The sequence below is a fragment of the Pseudophryne corroboree genome, chromosome 3 (genome assembly GCF_028390025.1).
Source record: "Pseudophryne corroboree isolate aPseCor3 chromosome 3, aPseCor3.hap2, whole genome shotgun sequence".
Classification (NCBI taxonomy): Eukaryota; Metazoa; Chordata; class Amphibia; order Anura; family Myobatrachidae; genus Pseudophryne; species Pseudophryne corroboree.
Window position 1 is genome coordinate 294,178,205 of NC_086446.1, and position 17,951 is coordinate 294,196,155.

The window sequence follows — 17,951 nt, forward strand, 5'->3', positions numbered from 1 at the left end:
AGCATGAGTTCAGGCATTAGAGGAAGAGCTGCCAGACAGTACCTGTCTCACATTACCACCGCCTCCTATTACATTCAGGAGGCGTCCTCTGAGGCAGGTGTGTTGGCGGCCAAGGCATCGACTACGTCCATCCTGGCTCGCTGTATTCTGAGGTTGAGGTCATGGAAAGTGGACCTGGACTCCAAAAAGACCTTGGAGGTACTCTCTTTTAAGGGAGACATCCTGTTTGAGGAAGATCTCAATAAAATTGTGATTGGCGCAGAAACCATCAAAGGCCCCTGGCCCGGACGGCTACCCAATGGTGTATTATAAAACTTTTGCTCCTCAACTTCTCCCTCATCTGGTCTATTTGTTTAATAAAATATTGCAGGGCACCCCTTTTCACACTGATTCCACGACCTCCGGCATTATAATTATCCCGAAACCCGGAAAGGACCCCTCGTATTGCTCAAATTATAGACCCATCTCTTTAATCAATACCAACCTCAAGCTTTTTGCTAAAGTCTTGGTGTCTCGCCTGAATACTGTGCTGACATCACTGATAGACCCTGATCAAGTAGGATTTATCCCCGGTCGTCAGGCCTCAGATAACACCAGACGTATTGTTAACTTGATTCACCACATAAACTCATCTAAAACACCAGCGATTGCTTTCGCGCTTGATGCTGAAAAGGCATTTGATCGCATCTCCTGGCCCTTTTTGTTTTCTACATTATCCACGTTTGGCCTTCATGGTCACTTTGTCACTGCTGTGGCGGCCCTTTACTCTGACCCCTCGTCTACGGTCCTGACTAACGGTTTAAGCTCACCCCGGTTTAATTTAAGGAACGGCACTCGTCAAGGTTGCCCTCTCTCGCCCTTGCTTTTTGCCCTGTATATTGAACCTCTTGCAGCCCGTATTAGACTCAACAAAGACATCGGGGGTGTTACTGTGGGCCAGGATTCATACAAAATATCGTTGTTTGCAGATGACGTGCTCGTGACTCTCTCTAACCCCTTGATATCTCTTCCTAACTTACAGACGGAACTACTTTTCATACGGCTCCCTATCTGGCTATAAAATAAATCATACCAAATTAGAAGCCCTTGCGTTTAATGTTTCTTCTTATACTAATTTGACTTTGACATCTACTTTTCCTTTTCTTTGGAGACCATCGGCTATCAAATACCTCGGCATTTATATTACTAAATCCTATACTAGCCTCTTTCAGGCTAATTATGTTCCTCTGATTAAAACGCTCACGCAAGACTTAGATAAATGGGATCGATTATATATCTCATGGATTGGAAGGATTAACGTCCTGAAAATGAACTTCCTCCCCCGTATCCTATACCTGTTCCAAACTGTCCCGACACTGGTGCCCCGTATGACGTTGACCTCCCTGCAAGCATTGTGCCACAAATTTATTTGGGCTCACCGTAAACCTCGATTAAGGCGTACCATATTGACCAAAAATGTTACCTCAGGCGGTTTGGGTTATCCTAATCTTCAACCTTATTTTAACGCCTGTCAACTTAACCACATAGTGTCCTGGCATTCCCCCCGAGGGATTAGAAAATGGGTCGATATTGAGAACTCTATATTTCAGGGTATTCCCCTGGACTCCCTACTGTGGCTCCTCAAGTCCTGCAGACCAGCCTCGGCCTAATCTGTCCCCACGATCAAATTCACCCTCGGATTGTGGGACAAACTCCGCATCACCTACAATCTTTCTTCATACCCATCACCTCTGGCACCTATCTGGGGTCACCCTGCCTTCCCCCCAGGCTGCGAACGACATATGGCAGGCCCATGGCAATCTCGAGGTGTCACAAGATTTATTCATGTTAAGGGCCGCTCTAAGCCGACCTCTTTTGGAGAGCTTCAAGAACGCCTTGGTGTTCCATCCTCGTGTCACTACCATTATATCCAAATTCTTAGCTTTCTTAAATCGCAACTTAAAAATACTCTTTTGAGACCGCCCACCTCCTTTGAGCGTATGTGTCTGCTTTCAATTGGCAGAAAGGGGAATATTTCGACAATTTATAACTCTATTTTAGCTCCAGACCCTCCTCCTCGTGAACCCCATGAATTAGCCTGGGAATCAGACCTCTCTCATCCTTTAGAAGACGATCACTGGGACGAAATTAGACTGCGCACTGCAAGGGCTTCCCTTAGCGTGGCACTTAGGGAGACATGTTATAAAGTTTATACCCGATGGTATTTAGTCCCCTCCAGACTCCACTCCATTTTCCCCACGACCTCGAATCAATGCTGGAGACTTTGTGGAGAGGAGGGCACCTTTTTCCACATATGGTGGACCTGTCCCTCTATTCGCCCCTTCTGGGATACAGTTGGGGTGCTCATAGCTCAGTCTTGCGGGCATAACATTGATCTCTCTCCTGAAATTGCTTTACTTCATGCCCCCATACCGACACTACCTAAAATATAAGATAAGCTTATTATGCAATTCTGCATGGCGGCTAAATCTCTGATTGCTAAATGTTGGAAGGACCAAAAACCACCTTCCAAGTTATCACTTGTGTCTAAGATTAATTATATTGCTAATATGGAATATATTACTAGTCTACGGAATAATACGGTAGCCCAATTCCATAACATTTGGTCCCCGTGGTACCTTGCGCGCTCTTTACTCTTACCCGGACTCTGCTAGAACCCTTGCTTAGGCTCACAATCAATCTCCCGATTCCTCATCTGTAACTTTCTCAACTCCCTCTTCCTATCCTTACACTTTTTCTTTTTCTTCCCTTCTCCTTTTTATTTTTACCAATTTCTGTCTCGGTTTTGGTATAGACTATGTACTTTAATTGAAAAACAAAATGAGATTGATCACCCACTTATTTGAATTTACACAGGTTATGTGCTGTTGTACTCTGATAGTCTATACTTTTATGGAACTATGTATCTCATTCTTCTAATATTTGATAGTTTCTTTATGTCACAACTCTCTGCTGCTATATATGCAAGTTTTTTGTTTGCTAGTTCGTTATTTTGACCTGTACCTGTATGTGTATAACATGGCGATGGTTGTTGATCATTCTCAATAAAAATCCTAACTTCAAAAAAAATAAAAAATTGTGATTGGCGGCTACTAGGACTGCCTTTTTTCCTAACACTACTCCTTCTGCACAGAAGGCAAAAGGTACCGCTTTTCACTCCTTTCGGCCTCAAGGGAAAGCAAAAGGTCAGGCATACCCGAGACAACCTTCCAAAACCACAAAGCCCAAGGCTAAGCAATTCTGGGCAGCCCGTCAGCCTGCTTCTAAACATGACAGGCCTGCTGCATGATGGGACAGGCCGTCCATTAGGGGATCCCAGGGTGGAAGGCCGATTTCTGTGATTCACCCAGGTCTGATTAAAGACTGCTTTAGACGCATTGGTGCGAGAAGTTGTTTCTCACAGGTATGCAGTCCCTTTCAAGAGACGTCCCCCTCGCCAGTTCAGCACAACGGCTGTTCCTTCGGGTCCGTTGAAGGTGCAAGCACTACAACTGGTTGTGTGTTCCCTCCTAGATATAGGAGTGGTAGTGTCGTTACCTATATCCCAGAGAGGCAGAGGATACTACTCGACCCTGTTTCTAGTTCTGAAACAATGATAGTCTTCCCAGCCTATACTCAATCTCAAATCACTGAACAAGTTTGTGAGAGTGTCCAAGTTCCGTATGGAAACACTGAGCTCAAGTGTACTGGCCAGGGAACCCGGAGACTATATGGTATCCCTGGATATATGAGATGCTTAACTGCACATACCTATTGACATATCACATCAGCAATATCTACTGTTTGCTGTTGGCAACCTTCACTATCAATTCCAGGCTCTGCCGTTTGGACTGGCCACGGTCCCTCGGATCTTCACCAAGGTTACGGCTGTGATGACTGCTCATCTCTGTCGCCAGGGAGTCAAGATCCTGCCGTATCTGGACGACTTGCTGATTCTGGCAAACTCCCACAATATCCACCTCAGTCATCTACAGTTGACAGTAAACTTCCTACAAGCCCACGGGTGGCTCATCATCTGGAAGAAGTCCTCCCTGGTCCCTGCTCAGAGCATGGTGCACCTGGGGGCACTGCTAGACACACACAGTCAACAGCTGTTTGTCTCCAGAGAAGGTCCTGAAACTTCAGGACAGCATCAGATACTTCCTCTCTCGCCCAACAGTGTCAATACACTAGGCGATGCAAATACTAGGCCTCATGGTGTCTGCTTTCGACATGCTAGAGTACGCTCAATTTCATTCCCGCCCTCTACAGAGGTTAATCCTTTCCAAGTGGGATGGCCTGCCTCATCGACATGATCTCCTTCACTTCGGAGGTTCACCCATCGCTGACCTGGTGTCTACAAGACCAGCAGTTGAGCAGGGGCCGTCCCTTCTGGATCTCCAACTGGGTCCTACTAACTACGGACGCCAGTCTGAGGCATTGGGGTGCAGTGTTGGAGCAACACTCTTTCCAGGATCGGTGGACCAAAGATGGAATCACTCCTTCAGATAAACATTCTGGAATTGCGGGCAATGTTCAATGCTTTGTCTCTCGCCCTGCCTCTGATACAGAACAGGCCTGTTCAAGTACAGTCAAACAACGCCACCATTGTGGCGTACATAAACCATCAAAGCGGCACTCGAAGCCGCATGGCAATGATGGAAGTGTCAAAAATCCTTTGTTGGGCGGAACATCATCTGCCAGCAATATTGGCAGTGTTCATTCCAGGAGTCCTCAACTGGGAAGTGGATTTCCTCAGTCGTCAGGACGTGCATGCCGGAGAGTGGAGTCTTCATCAGGAAGTCTTTCAACTCCTAGTGGAGTCTACCAGATGTAGACCTGATGGTGTCTCGACACAATCACAAAGTTCCGGTCTTCAGATCAAGAACCAGGGATCCTCAAGCAGCGTTCGTGGAAGCACAGGCAATTCCATGGAACTTTCGGCTGCCTTACATGTTCCCTCCAGTGTCACTCCTGCCCAGGGTACTATGGAAGTAGAGGAATACTACTTCTAGTTGCTCCAGTGTGGCCCGGACTGCATGGGTTCTCAGACCTGCAGGTCTATCGATAGAGGATCCTCTTCTACTTCCTCAATGCCCAGACCTCCTCGTTCAGGGCCCTTGTGTCTACCCGGACCTGGCCAGACTGGCTTTGACGGCGTGGCTTTTTAAGCTTTACTCCTGAGTTCCAAAGGATTCTCCGAGGCGGTTATCCAGTTTATGCTGAAGGCCCGCAAAACCGGCTTCTGCGCAGATTTATTATAGGGTGCGGAATTCTTACTTCACTTGGTGTGCTGCTAAGAATTATGATGCTTACAAATTCTGTACTTCCAGATTTCTGGTCTTTTTGCAACAAGGCCTGGAATTAGGCCTTCGACTGGCCTCCCCCAAGGTTCACATATCTGCCTTGTCGGTGTGGTTTCAGAGGAAAATTGCATCTGTACCTGACGTTCATACATTTACTTAGGGTGTATTGCGGATTTAGCTTCCCTATGTCCCTCCTGTGGCTCCATGGGATTTGGCTGTTGTCCTGAATGCCCTGCAAGAGTCTCCATTTAAACTCTTGAGTCAGTGGACCTGAATCACTCACAGCCAAGGTCCTGTTTCTGCTGGCTATTGCTTCTGCTAGAAGGGTGTCAGACTTAGGTGCTTTCTCCTGTCGTTTCCCCCTTTTTGATATTTTATCGTGACCGAGCAGTTCTTAGAACTCACCCTGGTTATTTACCTAAGCTGGTATCATCTTTTCACCTTAATCAAGAGATTGTGGTTCCAGCCTTCATCTCTTCTGAATTGTCCTCCAAAGAACGGTCTTTGGATGTGGTACAGGCTCTCCGTATATATGTGGAGAGGACTGCCTCTGTCAGGAGGTCAGATACCCTCTTTGTACTGTTTGGTTTCCACAAACGTGGCTGGCCTGCGAATAAGCAAACCTTGGCCAGATGGATTAGAATGGTGATTGCACAAGCTTATGCATATGCTGGACTCCCAGCTCCTGCTGCTATTAAAGCCCATTCTACTCAGTCTGTTGGACCCTCTTGGGCGGCCCGTCGTGGCACGTCCACAGAACAATTGTACAAGGCGGCTACGTGGTCCTCAGTGAACACGTTTATTCGGTTCTATGCCTTTGATACTTCCGCCTCCCAGGATGCTTCATTTGGACGCCGGGTTCTCATACCCACTAAGGTGCGTCCCCTCCCTTGAGGACTGCTTTAGGACATCCCCGATGTATTCCCTGTGTAACACAGTGTACCCCGCTGCAGAAAAAGAGATTTATGGTAGACTTACCATGGTTAAATCTTTCTGCGAGGTACACTGGATTCCACAGGGCTCCAACCCTTACGCTCTTAGCTTCTTTGTGTTTGTATGGCATTAGCCGCAAGTCCCTCCTCCTGTCGTGAGAACGTGGTTCTATGTGACTAACATCTACCTTCTCTTTTAGCTGCTTCTGCATTGGACTGGTTAACAAAACTGAGCTCACAGTGCCTGGAGGCGGGGTTATAAAGGAGGCCCTCAATGCATTCTGGGACAGTCTAAAGCTTTAGCCTGTCGGTGCCTTTGGATCAAGATCCATCTCTACACCCCAGTGTATTCCTTGTGGAACCCAGTGTACCTCTCAGCAAGAGATTTAACCATGGTAAGTCTACCATAAATCTCCTTTCATCCCTTCTCCAGGTTTAATACATTTGCCCCTCTGAGTGATGCAGTCAGGGCTCATTGGTTCAAGCCTGGTCAATGATCTCCTTTTCCATATCTTGCTCTAAAGCATGGGTGGGCAATAAGTGGCCCTCCAGTTGCTTGTGGGACTATGGATCCCAGCATATCCTGCCATAGCCATCAGTGCATGCTAAAACTGTGGCAGGGCATACTGGGATGTGTAGTTCCATAGCTGCTGGAGGGCTGCTTATTGTACACACCCTGTTCTAAAGAAATTAACAGGTAAACAAAGTGCCTAGCTAGAAAGAAACTTCAAGTTCAAGTGCACTTTTTTTGTTACTATTTTAAACCCCTATATGAATCACAATGAACAGTTTTCATGTTGAGGGGCACTGTTGAAGGCAGGTTTTCAGAGACACTCTATTTGAAAGTAAGCTGCATTATAGCACTCCAGTCTTATTATTATTGCACTGTAGGGATGGACATCAGAAGTTCAGCATTGAATGGTTGCAGGCTTCAGACATCAAATCACACAACGTGATCACTACTGGCTCTCACATCAAAATGATACAATGTCTTTACCATCCATGGTTAAACTGGGCACATGTACAGAAACAGTCAGCGCTTCACACATGTGCACATTAGCTGCGCTGCAGACACCACTTAGATCGGGAACATCATTGGTTGCTAGCCATTGGCTTCTGATGTCCATCCTTATTATTTGTTCTTCATCAGGCTGAAGTGTATGACAATATATGAAGTATTAATGTTACATACAATTATGGTCTGACTTCAAATTTACCCAATGCGGGTTTAGAATAAATATTTATAGCTACGTGGCTGCTTCATACACGTTATAGATCACATACAATGCATCCAGAAAGTATTCACAGCGCTTCACGTGTTACACATTTTGTTATGTTACAGCTTTATTCCAAAATGGAATAAAAAAATTTTTTACGTCAAAATTCTACAAAAAACACCCCATAAATGACAACGTGATTTTTTTTCTTTGATTTTTGCATATTTATTAAAAAAATAAGATTTTAAACCTACCGGTAAATCTTTTTCTCGTAGTCCGTAGAGGATGCTGGGGACTCCGTAAGGACCATGGGGATAGACGGGCTCCGCAGGAGACATGGGCACTAAGAAAGAACTTTAGGTATGTGAGTGCACTGGCTCCTCCCTCTATGCCCCTCCTCCAGACCCCAGTTAGAGAAACTGTGCCCAGAGGAGACGGACAGTACGAGGAAAGGATTTTTGTTAATCCAAGGGCAAGATTCATACCAGCCCACACCATTCACCCCATATAACTTGTGATATACTAACCAGTTAACAGTATGAAAACAACATAGCATCAGTCTGAGACTGATGAAACTATACATAACCCTTATGTAAGCAAAACTATATACAAGTCTTGCAGAAGTAGTCCGCACTTGGGACGGGCGCCCAGCATCCTCTACGGACTACGAGAAAAAGATTTACCGGTAGGTTTAAAATCTTATTTTCTCTTACGTCCTAGAGGATGCTGGGGACTCCGTAAGGACCATGGAGATTATACCAAAGTTCCCAAACGGGCGGGAGAGTGCGGATGACTCTGCAGCACCGATTGAGCAAACAGGAGGTCCTCCTCAGCCAGGGTATCAAACTTATAGAACTTTTCAAAGGTGTTTGAACCCGACCAAGTAGCAGCTCGACACAATTGTAATGCAGAGACACCTCGGGCAGCCGCCCAAGAAGAGCCCACCTTCCTAGTGGAATGGGCTTTAACCGATTTCGGCAACGGCAATCCAGCCGTTGAATGAGCCTGCTGAATCGTGTTACAGATCCAGCGAGCAATAGTCTGCTTTGAAGCAGGAGCGCCAACCCTGTTGGCAGCATACAGGACAAACAGTGCTTCTGTTTTTCTGACCCTAGCCGTTCTGGCTATGTAAATTTTCAAAGCCCTGACCACATCAAGGGACTCGGAATCCTCCAAGTCTCGCGTAGCCACAGGCACGACAATAGGTTGGTTCATATGACAAGATGAAACCACCTTAGGCAAGAATTGAGGACGGGTCCGCAATTCCGCTCTATCCATATGGAAAACCAGATAGGGGCTTTTATGAGACAAAGCCGCCAATTCAGACACTCGCCTAGCCGAAGCCAAGGCTAACAACATGACCACTTTCCAAGTGAGATATTTTAATTCCACAAGGCGCCACCGGAGGTACAAAAGGAGGCTGAATATGCAGCACCCTTCACAAAAGTCTGTACTTCTGGGAGAGAAGCTAATTCCTTCTGAAAGAAAATGGATAGGCCCGAAATCTGAACTTTAATGGAGCCTAATTTTAGGCCCAAATTCACTCCAGTTTGTAGGAAGTGAAGGAAACGGCCCAGATGGAATTCTTCCGTAGGAGCATTACTGGCCTCACACCAAGAAACACTTTCGCCATATACGGTGATAATGTTTAGCTGTCACGTCCTTCTTAGCCTTTATCAGAGTAGGAATGACCTCAACCGGAATGCCCTTTTCCGCTAGGATCCGGCGTTCAACCGCCATGCCGTCAAACGCAGCCGCGGTAAGTCTTGGAACAGACAGGGCCCCTGTTGCAACAGGTCCTGTCTTAGAGGAAGAGGCCACGGATCTTCTGTGAGCATCTCCTGCAGATCCGGATACCAGGCCCTTCGCGGCCAATCTGGAACAATGAGAATTGTCTGCACTTCTCTTTTTCTTATTATTCTCAACACCTTTGGGATGAGAGGAAGAGGAAGAAACACATAGACCGACTGGAACACACACGGTGTCACCAGGGCGTCAACAGCCACCGCCTGAGGGTCTCTTGACCTGGCGCAATATCTCTGTAGCTTTTTGTTGAGGCGGGACGCCATCATGTCTATCTGTGGCAGTCCCCACTGGATTGCAATCTGTGCGAAGACTTCCTGATGAAGTCCCCACTCTCCTGGATGCAGGTCGTGTCTGCTGAGGAAGCCACTCCCGGAATGAACACTGCCGACAGTGCGCCTACATGATTTTCCGCCCAGCGAAGAATCCTGGTGGTTTCCGCCATTGCCACTCTGCTCCTTGTGCCGCCTTGGCGGTTTACATGAGCCACTGCGGTGATGTTGTCCGACTGGATCAGAACCGGTAGGTCGCGAAGCAAGGTCTCCACTTGACGAAGGGCATTGTATATGGCCCTCAGCTCCAAGACGTTGATGTGAAGACAAATCTCTTGACTTGACCAAAGACCTTGGAAGTTTCTTCCCTGTGTGACTGCTCCCCAACCTCGGAGGCTCGCGTCCGTGGTTACCAGAATCCAGTCCTGAATGCCGAACCTGCGGCCCTCTAGAAGGTGAGCACTCTGTAGCCACCACAGGAGAGATACCCTGGACCTGGGGGACAGGGTGATCATCTGATGAATCTGTAGATGTGACCCGGACCACTTGTCCAGTAGGTCCCATTGGAAAGTCCTCGCATGGAACCTGCCGAAGGGAATGGCCTCGTAAGATGCCACCATCTTCCCCAGGACCCGAGTGCAGTGATGCACTGACACTTGGTTTGGCTTCAATACGTTCCTGACCAGAGTCATGAGTTCCTGGGGCTTTTCTATTGGAAGATAAACCCTTTTCTGGTCCGTATCCAGAATCATGCCTAAGAAGGTCAGACGAGTCGTAGGAACCAACTGCGACTTCGGGATATTGAGAATCCAGCCGTGTTGCTGTAACACCTTCAGTGAAAGTGACACGCTGTACAGCAACTGCTCTCGTGATCTCGCTTTTATGAGGAGATCGTCCAAGTACGGGATAATTGTGACACCCCCCTTGCTCAGGAGCACCATCATTTCCGCCATTACCTTGGTGAAAATCCTCGGGCCGTGGAAAGCCCAAACAGCAACGTCTGAAATTGGTAATGACAATCCTGTACCGCAAATCTCAGGTACGCCTGATGAGGTGGATATATGGGAACATGAAGGTTTGCATCCTTTATGTCCAGGGATACCATAAAATCCCCCCCTTCCAGGCTGGCGATGACCGCCCTGAGCGATTCCATCTTGAACTTGAACCTTTTCAAATATAGGTTCAGGGATTTTAAATTTAGAATGGGTCTGACCGAACCGTCTGGTTTCGGGACTACAAACAGGGTTGAGTAATATCCTCTCCCTTGTTGAAGTAGGGGAACTTTGACCACCACCTGTTGAAGATACAAATTTTTGAATTGCATTTAACACTAATCTCTCTTTCTGGGGGGGAAGCCGGTAGGGCGGATTTGAAAAACCGGCGAGGAGGCAGCTCTTCTAATTCCAGCTTGTAACCCTGAGAAACAATCTCTATTGCCCAGGGATCCACCTGTGAGTGAACCCAGATGTGGCTGAAAATTCAAAGACGTGTCCCCACTGGGGCGGACTCCCTTAGCGGAGCCCCAGCGTCATGCGGTGGATTTTGTAGAGGCCGGGGAGGACTTCTGTTCCTGGGAACTAGCTGTGTTGTGCAGCTTTTTTTCCTCTGGCAAGAAAAGACGATCCTCGTGCTCTCTTGTTTCTCTGTGACCGAAAGGACTGCATTTGATAATGTGGCGCTTTAATAGGCTGTGAGGGAATATAAGGCAAAAAATTTGATTTACCTGCCATAGCTGTGGAGACCAGGTCCGAGAGACCTTCCCCAAACAATTCCTCACCCCTGTAAGGTAAAACCTCCATATGCCTCTTTGAGTCGGCATCACCTGTCCATTGCCGGGTCCATAGGACTCGTCTAGCAGAAATCGACATAGCGTTGACTCTAGAACCCAGTAGTAGACCAATGTCTCTTTGAGCATCTCTCATATATAAGACAGCATATTTAATATGTCCTAGGGTCAATAAAATGGTATCCTTATCCAGGGTATCAATCTCCGTCGATAAGGTATCTGTCCACACTATTACAGCGCTACAAACCCAGACCGACGCTATCGCCGGTCTGAGTAAGGTACCAGAATGTGCATAAATGGACTTCAAGGTAACCTCCTCCTTGCGATCAGCAGGATCCCTGAGGATAGCCGTATCTTGGGATGGCAGCGCTACCTTCTTGGATAGGCGTGTCAACGCTTTGTCCACCCTAGAGGAGTATTCCCACCGTATTCTGTCCTTTGTTGGGAAAGGATACGCCATAAGAATCCTTTTGGGAATCTGCAGTTTTTTGTCTGGAGATTCCCACGCTTTTTCACACAACTCGTTCAGCTCATGAGAGGGGGGAAAGGTTACCTCAGCTTTCTTTCCCTTAAACATGTGTGCCCTCGTGTCAGGGACAGATGGGTCCTCAGTGATGTGCAGTACATCCTTTATTGCAATAATCATATATCGAATACTTTTAGCCAATTTTGGCTGTAACTTTGCATCATTGTAGTCGACACTGGAGTCAGAATCCGTGTCGGTATCAGTGTCTACTAATTGGGATAGTGGGCGCTTTTGAGACCCCGAATGTCCCTGCGACATAGGGACAGGCAGGGGTTGACTCCCTGTCTGTTCCCTAGCCTCAGCTTTGTCCAATCTTTTGTGCAATAAATTCACATTTGCACTTAAAACATTCCACATATCCATCCAGTCAGGTATCGGCGTTGTCGACGAAGACACCACACACATTTGCTCCACCTCCTCCCTGGGAGAGCCTTCTACCTCAGACATGTCGACACACGCGTAACGACACACCACACACTCTGGGAATCCTCTTATCTGAAGACAGTTTCCCCACAAGGCCCTTTGGAGAGACAGAGAGAGAGTATGCCAGCACACACCCAGCGCTAATGACCCAGGAAAAAACACACAATAGGTTTACCCAGATAGCGCTGTAATCATGTATTTTGCGCCAAATTATGTGCCCCCCCTTCTTTAAAACCCTCTTTCAGCGTCGATAAGCAGGGGAGAGTCCGGGGAGCTTCCTCTCAGCGCTGTGCTGTGGAGAAAATGGCACTGGCGAGTGCTGAGGAACAAGCCCCGCCCCCTCAGCGGCGGGCTTCGGTCCCGCTCAAATATTGAAAAAAACTGGTGGGGGCTCTTTTATATACAGTGCCTAGCTGTATATATGTACTTTTTCCAGAAAATGAGGTTTATATTGCTGCCCAGGGCACCCCCCCCCCCTACGTCCTACACCCTTACAGTGACTGCCGTTTGTGTGTGCTGTGTGGGAGCAATGGCGCACAGCGCTACCGCTGTGCGTTACCTCAGTGAAGATCTGAAGTCTTCTTTTTTCTCATACTCACCCGGTTTCTATCTTCTGGCTCTGCGAGGAGGACGGCGGCGCGGCTCTGGGACGAACGGCGAGGGTGAGACCTGCGTACCGATCCCTCTGGAGCTAATGGTGTCCAGTAGCCTAAGAAACAGAGCCTAACATTAAAGTAGGTCTGTTTCTCTCCCCTCAGTCCCTCGCTGCAGGGAGTCTGTTGCCAGCAGGCTCCCTGAAAATAAAAAAAACCTAACAAATATACTTTATTTTTAGGAAACTCAGGAGAGCTCCCTGTAATGCACCCAGTCTCCTCTGGGCACAGTAATAAACTGGGGTCTGGAGGAGGGGCATAGAGGGAGGAGCCAGTGCACACCCATACCTAAAGTTCTTTCTTAAAGTGCCCATGTCTCCTGCGGAGCCCGTTTATCCCCATGGTCCTTACGGAGTCCCCAGCATCCTCTAGGACGTAAGAGAAACTAAGAAATCACATGTACATAAGTATTCACAGCCTTTGCTCAATACTTTGTTGATGCACCTTTGGCAGCAATTACAGCCTCGTCTTTTTGCATATGATGTCACAAGCTTTGCACACCTATCTCTGGGCAGTATCGCCCATTCCTCTTTGCAGCACCTCTCAAGCTACATCAGGTTGGATGGGAAGCGTCGGTGCACAGCCAATTTCAGATCTCTCCAGAGATGTTCAATTGGATTCAAGTCTAGGTTCTGGCTGGGCCACTCAAGGACATTCGCAGAGTTGTCCTGAAGCCACTCCTTTGAGATCTTGGCTGTGTGCTTAGGGTCGTTGTCCTGCTGAAAGATGAATTGTCGCCCCAGTCTGAGGTCACAAGCGCTCTGGTGCAGGTTATCAAGGATGTCTCTGTACATTGTGCATTCATCTCTATCCTGACTAGTTTCCCAGTTGCTGCCACTGGAAAACATCCCCACAGCATGATGCTGCCACCATCATGCTTCACTGTAGGGATGGTATTGGCCTGGTGATGAGCATTGCCCTGTTTCCTCCAAACATGGCACCTGGCATTCACGCCAAAGAGTTCAATCTTTGTCTTATCAGACCAGAGAATTTTGTTTCTCATGGTCTGAGAGTCCTTCAGGTGCATTTTGGCAAACTCCAGGTGGGCTGCCATGTGCTTTTTACTAAGGAGTGGCTTCCGTCTGGTTAGTCTACCATACAGGCCTGATTACTGGATTGCTGCAGAGATGGTTGTCCTTCTGGAAGGTTCTCCTCTCTCCACTGAGGAATGCTGTAGCTCTGAAAGAGTGACAGTCGGGTTCTTGGTCACCTCCCTGACTAGGGCCTGTCAAAGTCAAAAAATATTACAGAACACACAGCACGTATAAAATACACACATGCCCTCTGCGCGTGCACTTGTTCCGCCGTGCGTGCACATATCCGCAATTTGCGTATGGTCGCTCCCGCGGTCCTGCGCGTGGTGTGGGTATTTATGGCGGAGTTTGTGAATGCATGGAGAGCTATCAAAACATTACATATTTAATCCAAATAGTGCACATTGTACACATAGCCCCCCTGCACCACATCAACAAGTATCAACAGTTTAAATGATTCCAGAACAAAGATTCACCTTTGCATGATAGGAGGGGACAGACTAAGGTTATAAGATGGTGTCTGGTATCCAGCTGTAGGGTATTTTAAGGGTAACATTCCGGTGTTGGTTTGAGGAAGATCGCATGTTCCTGCGTATAGTTATGTGCAGAAGCAGAATATAGATATAAACTGTATTTACTGTATATTATGTATGCGGCAGGAATCCAGAGGAGACCACCCACAAGAGCAGTTGAGAAAGACATCGCCCACCTTTTCAAATCAACCTATGACCTCTCCTGTACTGTAAAGATGCATCCATGTGTCCAATGGACAAAGGGATTACAGTATCCATTGTATTGCTTTTGGAAGTATTGTATAAAAAGCCTGTTGCTGCCTGGCCGGTCACAAGACTCTCAACGTTATCTACCTAATAGCGGAGGACCGGACCGGGAAGCGCATGCGAATATTCTCACATATGTACATTGACTGTAGCCATTTACTCTGTTGTATTGTAGTGCATAATTTGTATTGTTAACCCCTTTCAGAAATATTACTCTGTGGTGTCGGAACCCAGTGATTAACTACAAAATCGGCGTTGAGTGTCCTCTTTTCCCTGCTAGGGTTTAAAGTGTATTACATTGCCTAACTGCATAAGGTTTTAAAGTGTACTAATTGAGTGTGTACGCGCTGCGTGTACTTTGTACCCCCAGCGCGGCGTTTGTACGCAGAGTCCGTACACGGTACGGGACTCATTACGCAAATAGCGTAAAAGGTACGTAGACTGAATATTATGTTTAGCGGCCGTAGCGGCTCCATGATAAACGTGTCTTTAAAGGTATAGCTTTATGGTTTAAGATAATATCAACATTATCAATTGGGGGCATCGTCCGGTTTTTCCACATACCCGCAACCTAGCAGGTTAAAGCAGACTTTATCTATCAGCAAAGGGCGGACAGGTATCCTACGTAAACCTTTTTCTGGCCGCAGGATACACTGAAAACCCTATTTTATTGCTGATTAGATGGTGTCTGCTCTGCATGGTTTGTAGGGATGCTGGTGGGACCCGTAAAGTAAATACGCAAAGCTATTTAAAAAGTTTGTGAATTTCTGTTTGGCGCCAAATGCGCACACAACACAAGCGTACACCTGTACTCTGTATACCTGCTCATATTGTTGCCATAAGTACTGATTACTAGATTCATTTAGACCTGTGAGGAGAAATTTGTTGCTATTTAGTTAAAATATAGAATAAATATTAAGGAAGTAAACGTAAAACACAAACACAGTCTGGCCTAGTTAAAAAGGTTTATACAGAAAGAAACTGTGTTGTGTTAAGTGAGCGATTATAGGTAATATCGCTTACATTTATAGAAGTGTGGGATTTGTACTATTGCGGACGTACGGTTTCTGTACACGTGTCTCGGACAAAGTACGGGACTGCGTACGCAACGTAAAGACATACGCACGGTCGCGTGTTTACGCAACGTGCGTAAGGGTACGACCGCTAAGTGCAAATTACACAATAGCATCGTTTAGTTTAGGGGCGGGACAGTAGTCACGCTACATTAGCACAAATTGCTCGGTTTCCAAGATTTAGTTGAAATAAAACCTTTTTTTTACTGTATTGCCTCTGGTAATAAAGCGGTTTATCTGAATGAAAGATAATTTTCTGTACAGAAAAACCAAAGTGTATTTGAATGAGCGAACGTGAGTGAGCAAACGCAACAGAGAACGTAGTGGACCCAGGGAATTCGGGATCCCGTCGAGTGGTACATCAAGTGAGTGGAGACTTGGCAGCGTGAGGCAGCTGACTCACGTTAATATAGATTTAAGTACAAAGGAGCAAGGTAGCCAATTGTGTTAGAGTACCGCGGCCCAGGGGGTTAGCGAAGGTTTACCCATTTAGTTTTTTTGATACGCTCCGGCTGAGGTTTCGCAGCCTGAAAATCGATTCCAGTGGTCGTACGGTGGATAAGTAACAAGTACCTATACGCTGTGCGATTGGACCACGCGTTCGTGGGTGCAATATTTAGCGCAACGTGATACCCTTTTAACGAGCTTTGCGTAATATCGCGGTATCAGCGCTGTATATAGCATACACAAGCGTGATTCGTGTATAATAAAGGTTTAGGGAGTTTTCACTGGTCTCTCTCAGGAAATCTCCAACAGCCTATATTTACTGGAAAGGGTAAATTATTCCCAGAAACGTCCAGTAAATAGAGGTTACATAGGGCCCTAGGTTGGGTACATTGCCTTCGCTATCGACAGTGTATGGTAGTACTGGCCAACGTGGGCGGTGAGCGGGTGAAGAGTGCTCGGAGAACTTTCACCGTTGCCTTATATTGAGTATTTTGGTTTTTTGTGGGATTAGCCGAAAGGGCAATACCTGCAAAATATGGGGGCCAGTTGCTCAAGTAAGGGACGTTCAAACAGGGTTCAGGTTGACATACCGCGGCCCAGGGGGTCAGCGAGGTTCATAATGTGTGAGAAGTATGGACCACACACAGAAGTTTTGTGCAATGAATGGGAACGTATGACTGCGGGAGATAGGGAACCATTCCCTAAGGTAGGCAATTTTGAACCAGAGGTATTGCAGAATTTAAGGATTAGGATATGTCTGATAAAATCCCGAAAACAAAGGGTCAGACACACAGATTGTTTAAATTTATGGCAGCAAGAGGGCGATATGCAACGAGAATTAGCTCACGCAGCAGGTTCCAAACCTAGCAGGAAAATGATGGCAACCGCACCACCACCACCGTATATTGTAAGGGAGAAAGTGGCTACAGACAATGGCATATTGGTATCCGATAAGAGTATAGTTGATAAATGTACTAACGCTAACCCTTGCAAGTTGTATCCCATTTTAAACTTTCCTCAGGACTGCGAGCAAGAAGATGAGCCCAGCACGATAACGGCACTCTCTCTAGCAGCCACCATACAGAATACTCAGGTGGGCACGGCCCAACCAGTAAGAGCAGTAGTAAGGCCCCCTAGCGGAGGGATAAGTGAGGTCGTGTCCACAGGTAAGTACGGTACCATACATTATGCAGAGACAATAGCACCTCAGATTGTGGAGTCAACTCAGAATTACGTTATTGAATTAAATCCTATCAGGGTGATCGCAGTCCCCAATGGGAAGACTGACGCTCAGGGAGTCACTCCCATCAGGAACATTGCTATGCATTGTCCCTGGTCCCGGACAGAATTGAGGGCAATTATGTCAGAATTTCCCGATCCCAGAAAGGATCTAGTCGCAGGCCAGAGGTTCATTAAAGAGTTCGGTAACGCCACCGAACCCACAAAGACTGGCGAACAGTGCTACGAGTATGTTTACCTTCCAATATTGACCCAGCGAAATTCATTACTGATTGTAAATTAGACGCAGAAGTACCTCTCACTGATGAGTACACTCAGGAGAATGTACGACAAATCAATCTGCAATTAGGAGTATATTTCCCTACTGTTGTCAAATGGAATAAAATCTTTTCCATAAGACAAAAAGAAGGTGAAATGGCATCTGAATATTTCCATCGAGCACTGCAGGAAATGGCTAGATACACTGGGATCGAGGATATTAA